We start from the raw sequence: 8,486 nt of genomic DNA on the forward strand, positions 1-8,486 counted from the left end.
TTATTCCGGGTGTTGTTTAACCTTTGCATAGACAATTTTTGAAAGGGGGTGGACCCAAAATGTTCTGCTCCAAACAAAACCACAGTCAGTATGTGTTAAGTCGGAAAACAGAAAGTAGGAGCACTGTTGCAACTCCCCCCACTTCTTGTTGGCAGGGTTGTCTTCAGGCCCAGGCCGAACTCTTGAGTAGAGAATGCAGCCATCATCTCAGCATCTTGGTCCTGTGTAAATAGATGTTAAAGGCACACTGTTGTTGTGTTCCCTATCTCAGGTACCTTCTGAAGTGGGGAAACTTGGAAAGAAATACATTTTGGATTGCACTACTAACCCCACGAGCAGCAATACAGGAACAGGGAAGCTCTGAGGCTTTAGCATAAGGTTAGAAATGGACGTCTTTAGGCTTTCTTGAGAGGTTCTCTGGCTGCTTTCCCCCAGCCAGATTGATGCAGGTTGATCATGTTGAGGATGATCCGAGTCGCAGCACAAAACATCTGGAGGCTGAGGAAGGCTGTTCTGCAGCAAAGCAAGAGGAGGCCAGAATCTTTTCTAACAGCTGTCGTTCCTTGACAGCCACAAGGAGCTCTAGCCGTGCACCATTTTGAACTTCTCACTCTACCTAGAAGTTGTGCTCTTGGGAAAGCCATAGCTGAAACATAGGGAAATGGACTGTGTTTCAACTACAGCACAAGCTTCCAAAATTTATTATGATTTATTGGGCATTCTTTTAGCCTGCCGTTCATCTAAGTAGATCACAGAGTGTGCAGTACACAAACTACATACAATTACGTTCGATGATATTACATAAAATCCGGGTGGTGGTGGTGGTGGTTATAAACCAGTTAAATAGGCATCAGGTTACCAGTAAGAACAGCAGAGATTCAAAAGTACACTGATCAGCGGGTGTCTCACAAATGAACTTGTAGATGGCTGCAGTTTGATGTCGCCCATAGTTCATGTGCAGACAATAGCACAGGGACGCCAACCTTGTCTTAACATTATTTGGGGGTTGGCTCGTTTTAAAATCATCCTTGATGCCTGATTCTTCATTCTGATAGATTTCTTTCCTCCCCTGTCAGTTTTGTTGCTGCTGCAGGACTTGGGGGGACAAGAGTTCTTGGAGAACTCAGAGTGGCTCCTGTCCATTTTGACTGAAAACGCCACACACCCGTCCGATTGCTACTTCAGCTTTCCAGAACTAAGCTTGTCCTGAAATGGCCCTGGGGTTAGCTGCTACAGTTATTTTCCTCCCAGCCACAAACTTTTTTGGTGGGTGCAGGTGGGGGCTGACCAGTGGTGTCGAATCCCTCTGAATAATCCATATCAGAGCAATTTGGTGTAGAAAAAGATTAGGGTTAAACGTTAACCTCCATACATTTTTTTTCCCCTCAAGCCTTTTTCAAAAACTTAGTTGCATCTTCTCTTCCCACCTCTTTGAACTTTGCTTGGGTTGGTTCTTCGGTATCTTCCAGTTGCGGCTTTGGTAGTTGGGTGCATTATAATTTAATGACTCAGATATTGTGAGGACAGTTGGGAAGGAAAGATGGCGCATGCAGCACGAATGGCCCTGCTAAAAGCACATGAAGAAGTATGAGGCCCGTGTTGGAGAAAGGAAATAGTGACCTGTTCTTTGCTCCTTCTGCTCTTGGGAGTGCAGGGGAGAGAAAATCACAGCATAGCATTTCTGGGATCCCTCTTTTGAGAAAACTGCTCCTGGTCACTGTAACACTCCAACATGTGGGTGTCTTGTATACGTGGACTGCTTCCCTATTGACTTCGGAGTTTGCAAATGTAGGGCAGCGATGGTAATCGCAGCATTCACAGATTTCTGTTTTGTTTCGTTTTTCATTATAACTTCTTACAACGATCCCGGTGGCCAGTTTCCCTTGGAATTGTAAGGAGTGAATCGGTATCCAAATTCAAGTAGTTTCTTGCACAATTTGTATCCAGTTGAAAATAGACTTTGCTGCACTTTTGATGGCAGTAATTGAAGAGGGAGGCTGCTGCACCCACGTGGCTTTTTTAAAAATTTGAATTGTGGCACTGAGCTTTGGTCCATAAATCAAACTCCCTGTACCCACAAAATGCAAGATTGTAACATGAAAAGCAACCAACCCATGGCTGGTGTCTAAGCAGGCATCTTAAGCACAGGAGGCCCCAGCCAAGCAGGGAAGATTCTTGAGCCTGTGGACTTGTAGAATACGGAGGACCATATTCCTCCTTGCCAACTAAGGACTGGAGCTTGCAGGAGTACGTTGCCTGATGTTGCTGGTTTTATAGCAAGATTGTAGATACTGTACATGTTCTCTAAGAAGGTTTCCATGTGCACCGGCATGTTATGACATATGCGCTCTTCCTGTGGACTGTTTCATAAGTGTTGAGTTCAGAGATTTCTAAAAACCTCCTGTCTGTAAGTAGGTTGTCGAGCACTAAGCTTGCAAAGCATTCCAAACAGGTGATTTCCTGGCAAGCAGGCAGGGTTTGCGCAGTCTCCAAGGTTGGCTGAACAGTGGCATCAGTGGTGGTGAAATCCTCGCTCCCCTTCTCACAATTCTTACTGCGTGTTTGCCAAAAACAAAAAAGGCCTTAATTATATACCCTTAGCCCCTTCACCCGGTGTGAAAAAGCAAGTTGCTGCTGCAGTAACGTGGACCATTTCACACAAATAATAGACTCTAACAGTAATTCTGCTCCAATTCTATACCACTTCGGGATTCATGTGGGGGGTCACAGATTAATAACTTTCTAAACAGACAAAACTAGTATTTTGGAGAAATTGGTTCATGCTGTCCTTTCTGGCATGCCATTTTCCTTGTCCTTTTCTATGGAAGAGTGTGCGGAGCTCCCCCTCCCCGTGATCCCAGTGGTACAGTCCTGGAGATGCTTTTTCCACTTGGTTTTGCAGAGTACAGTGGTACCGCTAGTTACGGACTTAATTCATTCCGGAGGTCCATTCTTAACCTGAAACGGTTCTTAACTAGAGGTGCTTTCGCTGATGGGGCCTCTTGCTGCCGCTGCGCCGCCGGCACACAATTTCTGTTCTCATCCTGGGGCAAAGTTCTCAGCTCGAGGTAACTCTTCCAGTTTAGCGGAGTTTGTAACCTGAAGCGTTTGTAACTCGAGGTACCACTGTAGTATAAAGTGGCCCTTAGCAGTAGTCGGGCTGACCAAATAGACCCCTTATGGCTCCACCTGGGAGCACAGAGGCCCGGAGCAGCTAGCAGCCGCCTCTTCCTACAAGGCGCAGCGATGGTTTTTGAAAGCTGGGCTTCAGAAATGTCCACGGCGACTTAAGCATCGAGCATGCTCAGAAACGACCACTTTCTGCCACCCATTCACAATTCAGTTCTGTACGCAACGGACTCTGCACAGCTCGTTTTTAAGTAATACTCGTGGGATGAAACGGTGGCCTTTTCCATATTCCAGAAGGAATGCCTAATTTCTCTGCAGTTGCCTAAGGAAAACGGACCCGTGTGTGTGTGTTGTGCAAGAGTCAGGCTTCCAGGGTGGGAGGGAAGGGTTGCGGGGAAAGATGTTTAAGGATTCTACTCAACTCGAGCACTCTGTTAGTTGGATTAATAGTTGAAGTCACTGAGGAGAGAAATGGATGAAATTGAAAATATGCTGATCACACGCAAACCCACACTACTAGTGTTGTTAATTGTTGTTTTTGTTTTTTTTATTGTTGTAATATATTTGGGGTTTTTTTTTCTAATTTAAATTTTCACTATTGCCTGACTGTGAACTGCAAACAGTGTTAACTTGATGTAAATAGGGGCCTTTGGAGGAGGTGCCTCTGCCTGTCGTTCCACAAAGATTTTTGCCAATTTGCATTTTGTTTTGAATAAAAGTTGCAATATTTTATTGGCAAATAAAGGTTGACACATGATTATTATTTTTGAAGTGTGTGGCTTTTAAGAGAATAAAGATGGAGAATGTGATGAAGACCCCAGTCACAGACACATAAGTTTGGAAGGGGGGCTATCTTGGCAACAACATTGCTTAAATCTGCTTGTAGAGGTCAGAGTAGATGTCAAATTGAAAAACAGGTTGACATTGTATAACCAAGTTATCCTATATTAAAGACTGAGGAAACAGTGTTGTTCTTGGATAAGCTGCTCCTAGTGCAGGTTTCTCCAACCTTCATAGAATCATAGAGTTGGAAGAGACCACAAGGGCCATCGAGTCCAACCCCCTGCCAAGCAGGAAACACCATCAGAGCACTCCTGACATATGGTTGTCAAGCCTCTGCTTAAAGACCTCCAAAGAAGGAGACTCCACCACACTCCTTGGCAGCAAATTCCACTGTCGAACAGCTCTTACTGTCAGGAAGTTCTTCCTAATGTTTAGGTGGAATCTTCTTTCTTGTAGTTTGGATCCATTGCTCCGTGTCCGCTTCTCTGGAGCAGCAGAAAACAACCTTTCTCCCTCCTCTTCGGCCCTACAGTTCCCATCATCCCTGACCACTGGTCCTGTTAGCTTGGGATCATGGGAGTTGTAGGCCAAAATATCTGGAGGGCCGCAGGTTTGGAATGCCTGTCCTAGTGTCTTGACAGCATCAGGGTGGGCAGTGTGGTACAGCTGCGGAGGAGGTGGTAGGGCTCACAACTCTCATCATGGAAATGGATGAGACAAGAAAGCAGGTTGAGGGGACCCCCCCAACCCGATCCTCACTATCAGCTTGTCCCAATCCCAGCAGAGGCCCCCCACATCCTGTAGGAACCCTCCCCTGGGTGATCTGCAGACACTCCTCCCTACATTATCCTGACGCAGCCAGCCCATGACACTTACGTTGGTGTGGTAAGAATCGGGAAATTCCTTTAAAATAGTACAGAGATGGTACTTGTGTCCATAGGTCTTGAAAATGGTGTGCAGCTCAGTAAACCTCCAATGTCTGAGTGGCTGTGCAGAGAGGTATATTCTTCCACATGTGATAGAGGTGCCTAGCCAAACAGAACTTGAAGACTAAAAGGTAAAGGGACCCCTGACCATTAGGTCCAGTCGTGGCTGACTCTGGGGTTGTGCCACTCATCTCGCTTTATTGGCCGAGGGAGCCAGCGTACAGCTTCCGGGTCATGTGGCCAGCATGACTAAGCCGCTTCTGGCGAACCAGAGCAGTGCACGGAAACGCCGTTTACCTTCCCACCTGAGCAGTACCTATTTATCTACTTGCACTTTGTGGTGCTTTCGAACTGCTAGGTTGGCAGGAGCAGGGACCGAGCAACAGGAGCTCACCCCGTCGTGAGGATTTGAACCGCCAACCTTCTGATCGGCAAGTCCTAGACTCTGTGGTTTAACCCACAGCGCCACCCGTGTCCCTAACTTGAAGACTACTACTAACCAAAAAGAAACCAGCACAATGGCAGGTGTGACTGTTGTTCTCTTTTGTTTGTCACAGAAAATCCTCTGCGCAAAGAATCACTAATGTTTTGAGTACTGACAGCACATCATAGGTTCTACAAATAATATGCCAAGTCCACAATTGACCATTGGTATTTTCAGATATGGAATCTATATCCTTCTTTAAAAATAAAAAAGACAAAGTAACTAAGGACATAACATTAGAGACACATAAATATCTTCTTTCATAATATGACATTGATTTATTTCATATGTTGTAACCCCCCCAAAAAAACTAAGCAACCAAATGGGCAACTGGCAAAGGACACATCAAGTTGCAGAATAGAGGTAGGGATTGAATATCCATATGACTGGCCATTGGGCTTATATTCACACTGTTCTTAAAACAGCAGTATGGGGCCCTGATCCAGTTCAGGCCTGCCAGAGGAGTAAGCACTTTTCTTACCCCACCACAGCACTGCTGTTTGCGCTGATTTAAAAATCAAAACAAAAAACAAGTGGGGAGTTAGAAGCACGAGATTTTAAAAAGTGTCGCCATATCTAGCTAGTCCTCAAGCTGTCAAAATAAATGTGGGATGTCAGTATCTTTTATGGGCCACCTGAGTCTGCAAATGATTAGGGCTGCTCTTCCTTAAAGACTTTTTGTTTGTTCATCCTCTCCAAAATCCTGTGCTTTATTTTTTGCCAGTGGGGAGCTTTTATCAAAAAGCAATGCTGGTATTTATCTTATCTATCATGCTTGTATCTTGCTGTTCCTTAAGGAAGTTCAAGACAGCATAAATAGCATCCCGTGTTATCCTTGCAAAGTGCGGTAAGTAAACCTGAGGCCTCCCTGTGAGTTTCCTGACTGGAAATCCCAGTTTCCATGACCCAGGTCTGGCCAAATCATCACACTGGAAGACCTCTGCTCAGCATTGGCACATGGGACATTGGAACACAAACTCTGCATCAGTCTCAAACATTTCCGATTTGCCAAGTCACCCTTCTCTGAACAGTATGGAAGTTGTGTGCTTATTTTTCATTTGAGGTTTTCAACCATGAAATTGTGCCAAAGGTCCATAAGTCCAGTGGCCACACTTCTGTGTGTAGTATTGCAAATCCTCTTCACAAGGATGACAACGTTGGAAGGTATCTTTGACCCTATAGACCAGAGTGTGGTTACTCTGCATGTTGTGTCATATTGCCTTGGTTGCAGGTGCTTTTTGATCTTTTGGCAAGCAAACCTAGACAGCAAACATAACCTTACTGTTTTCTGTGTGCAGCAGTCTTCAAGCAAATAGTGCTGCTGTAGTTTACCTGGAGGACATTTTTTCCACAGCTGGGGGAGGAAGGACAGCGGGAGGCAGGCAGAGACAACAATCCACCCGCCCACCCTTCCAGTCCCCCAAGCTCCAGAAAGGGGCCAAGAAGGCCAGCTCAGCATGACTACAACAGAGGGGTGTCTTAGTGCCCAGTGGCTCCTCTCCTTTGCCCATCTCTGGTCCCACATAACAACAGAGAGGTGAGTGATAGAGACGGTATCCAAATGCCATACAATTTGACCTCAGGATCGGTTTGTCCCAACCCCTCATTCCAGAAATCCAGTAAAACATCGGGCTTACTGATAGACCACTCAACACTTGTTGGACATCAGAGCCCTAGGTTCTGCTCCTCTTCTGGGAGATCTGAAATATCTTCAGTCGCGTCCTTGGTGCCAAACAGCATGGAGACACTTGCACAATTCTAGACTTCAAATAACTAAACAAATGGGTAAAAAAAGAACCTGTTCGAAATTGAAACAATATGGTCAATCATGTTGTTGTTGTTTAGTCGTTTAGTCGTGACCGACTCTTCGTGACCCCATGGACCAGAGCACGCCAGGCACTTCTGTCTTCCACTGCCTCCCGCAGTTTGGTCAAACTCATGCTGGTAACCTCGAAAACACCATCCAACCATCTCGTCCTCTGTCGTCCCCTTTTCCTTGTGCCCTCCATCTTTCCCAGCATCAGGGTCTTTTCCAGGGAGTCTTCTCTTCTCATGAGGTGGCCAAAGTATTGGAGCCCAAGCTTCACGATCTGTCCTTCCAGTGAGCACTCAGGGCTGATTTCCTTAAGAATGGATACGTTTGATCTTCTTGCAGTCCATGGGACTCTCAAGAGTCTCCTCCAGCACCAGAATTCAAACTCCATGGACAAAGACATATAAAAGTTATGGTCAATCATAGAGGCACTAAAAGAGGGTGATTGGATGGTATGTGTAGACCTCTCAGAGGCTTGTCTCCACATTGCCGCCAGAATAATTACCTAAGGTTTGTCTACTACAGAACCTTCCCCTCCGGGATGTGGTGTTGGACATGGAAAGGTTCATATCATGACAAGAGCATGGAGAACACCTGCTCTGCAGGTTCCCTGAGGATCTGATGTTTCTGGCTCATCTGCAAGGCCTTTTGGTGAGCGCCTACAATCTAGTGCCATGTGCAAGACTTCACTCCAGGTCGCTGCAGCAAGTGCTCCCCTTTCAGAACTAGATCATCCAGAAAGAATGGATACTGCTCTCTATGCCTCCTGTGTTGAAGGAGGTGCTACACTGCTAACTGCACCCCCATCATTTTTCAGGAGTAAGTCTTCAGGAGCCACGGAGGCTGGTTCTTATGACAAATGCCAGTCTCATTACCTGAGGAGCACACTGGAGGAGTCAGTGATCCAGGGCCTCTGTTCAGATGTTCTAGGATCAGCACCTGCTGGCGTGGACCTACAAAACTGCTGCCCATGCCTATGTCAACAAGGAGGCTAGGACCTGGTCAAAAAAGCAGAATTGAGAGGCAGAAAAACTATTCATGTGGGCAGAAAAGCATCTAGCATCTGAGAGCAGAGTATTTGACCAGAGTCAACGATGTGGTAGCAGACTGGCTCTGCCACTCAGTGGTGCCAGAGGTGCAGAAACAATTGAACCCACAGGTTTTCGGCCAAATTGTGGAGCATCGGGACATATCAATGCCAGATCTGTTTGCCACATCTCAGAGTGTTAGCTGTCCCATTGCAAGCTCTGTAGGAGCCACATGCCAAAGTGACCATGGCTGAAGAACCAGAAATGGGTGAGTTCAAAGCCAAGCGGCAGTTCTTGTGACAAATAATTTTAGAACGAATTTG

The sequence above is a fragment of the Podarcis muralis genome, chromosome 5, assembly GCF_964188315.1.
Source record: "Podarcis muralis chromosome 5, rPodMur119.hap1.1, whole genome shotgun sequence".
Lineage (NCBI taxonomy): Eukaryota > Metazoa > Chordata > Lepidosauria > Squamata > Lacertidae > Podarcis > Podarcis muralis.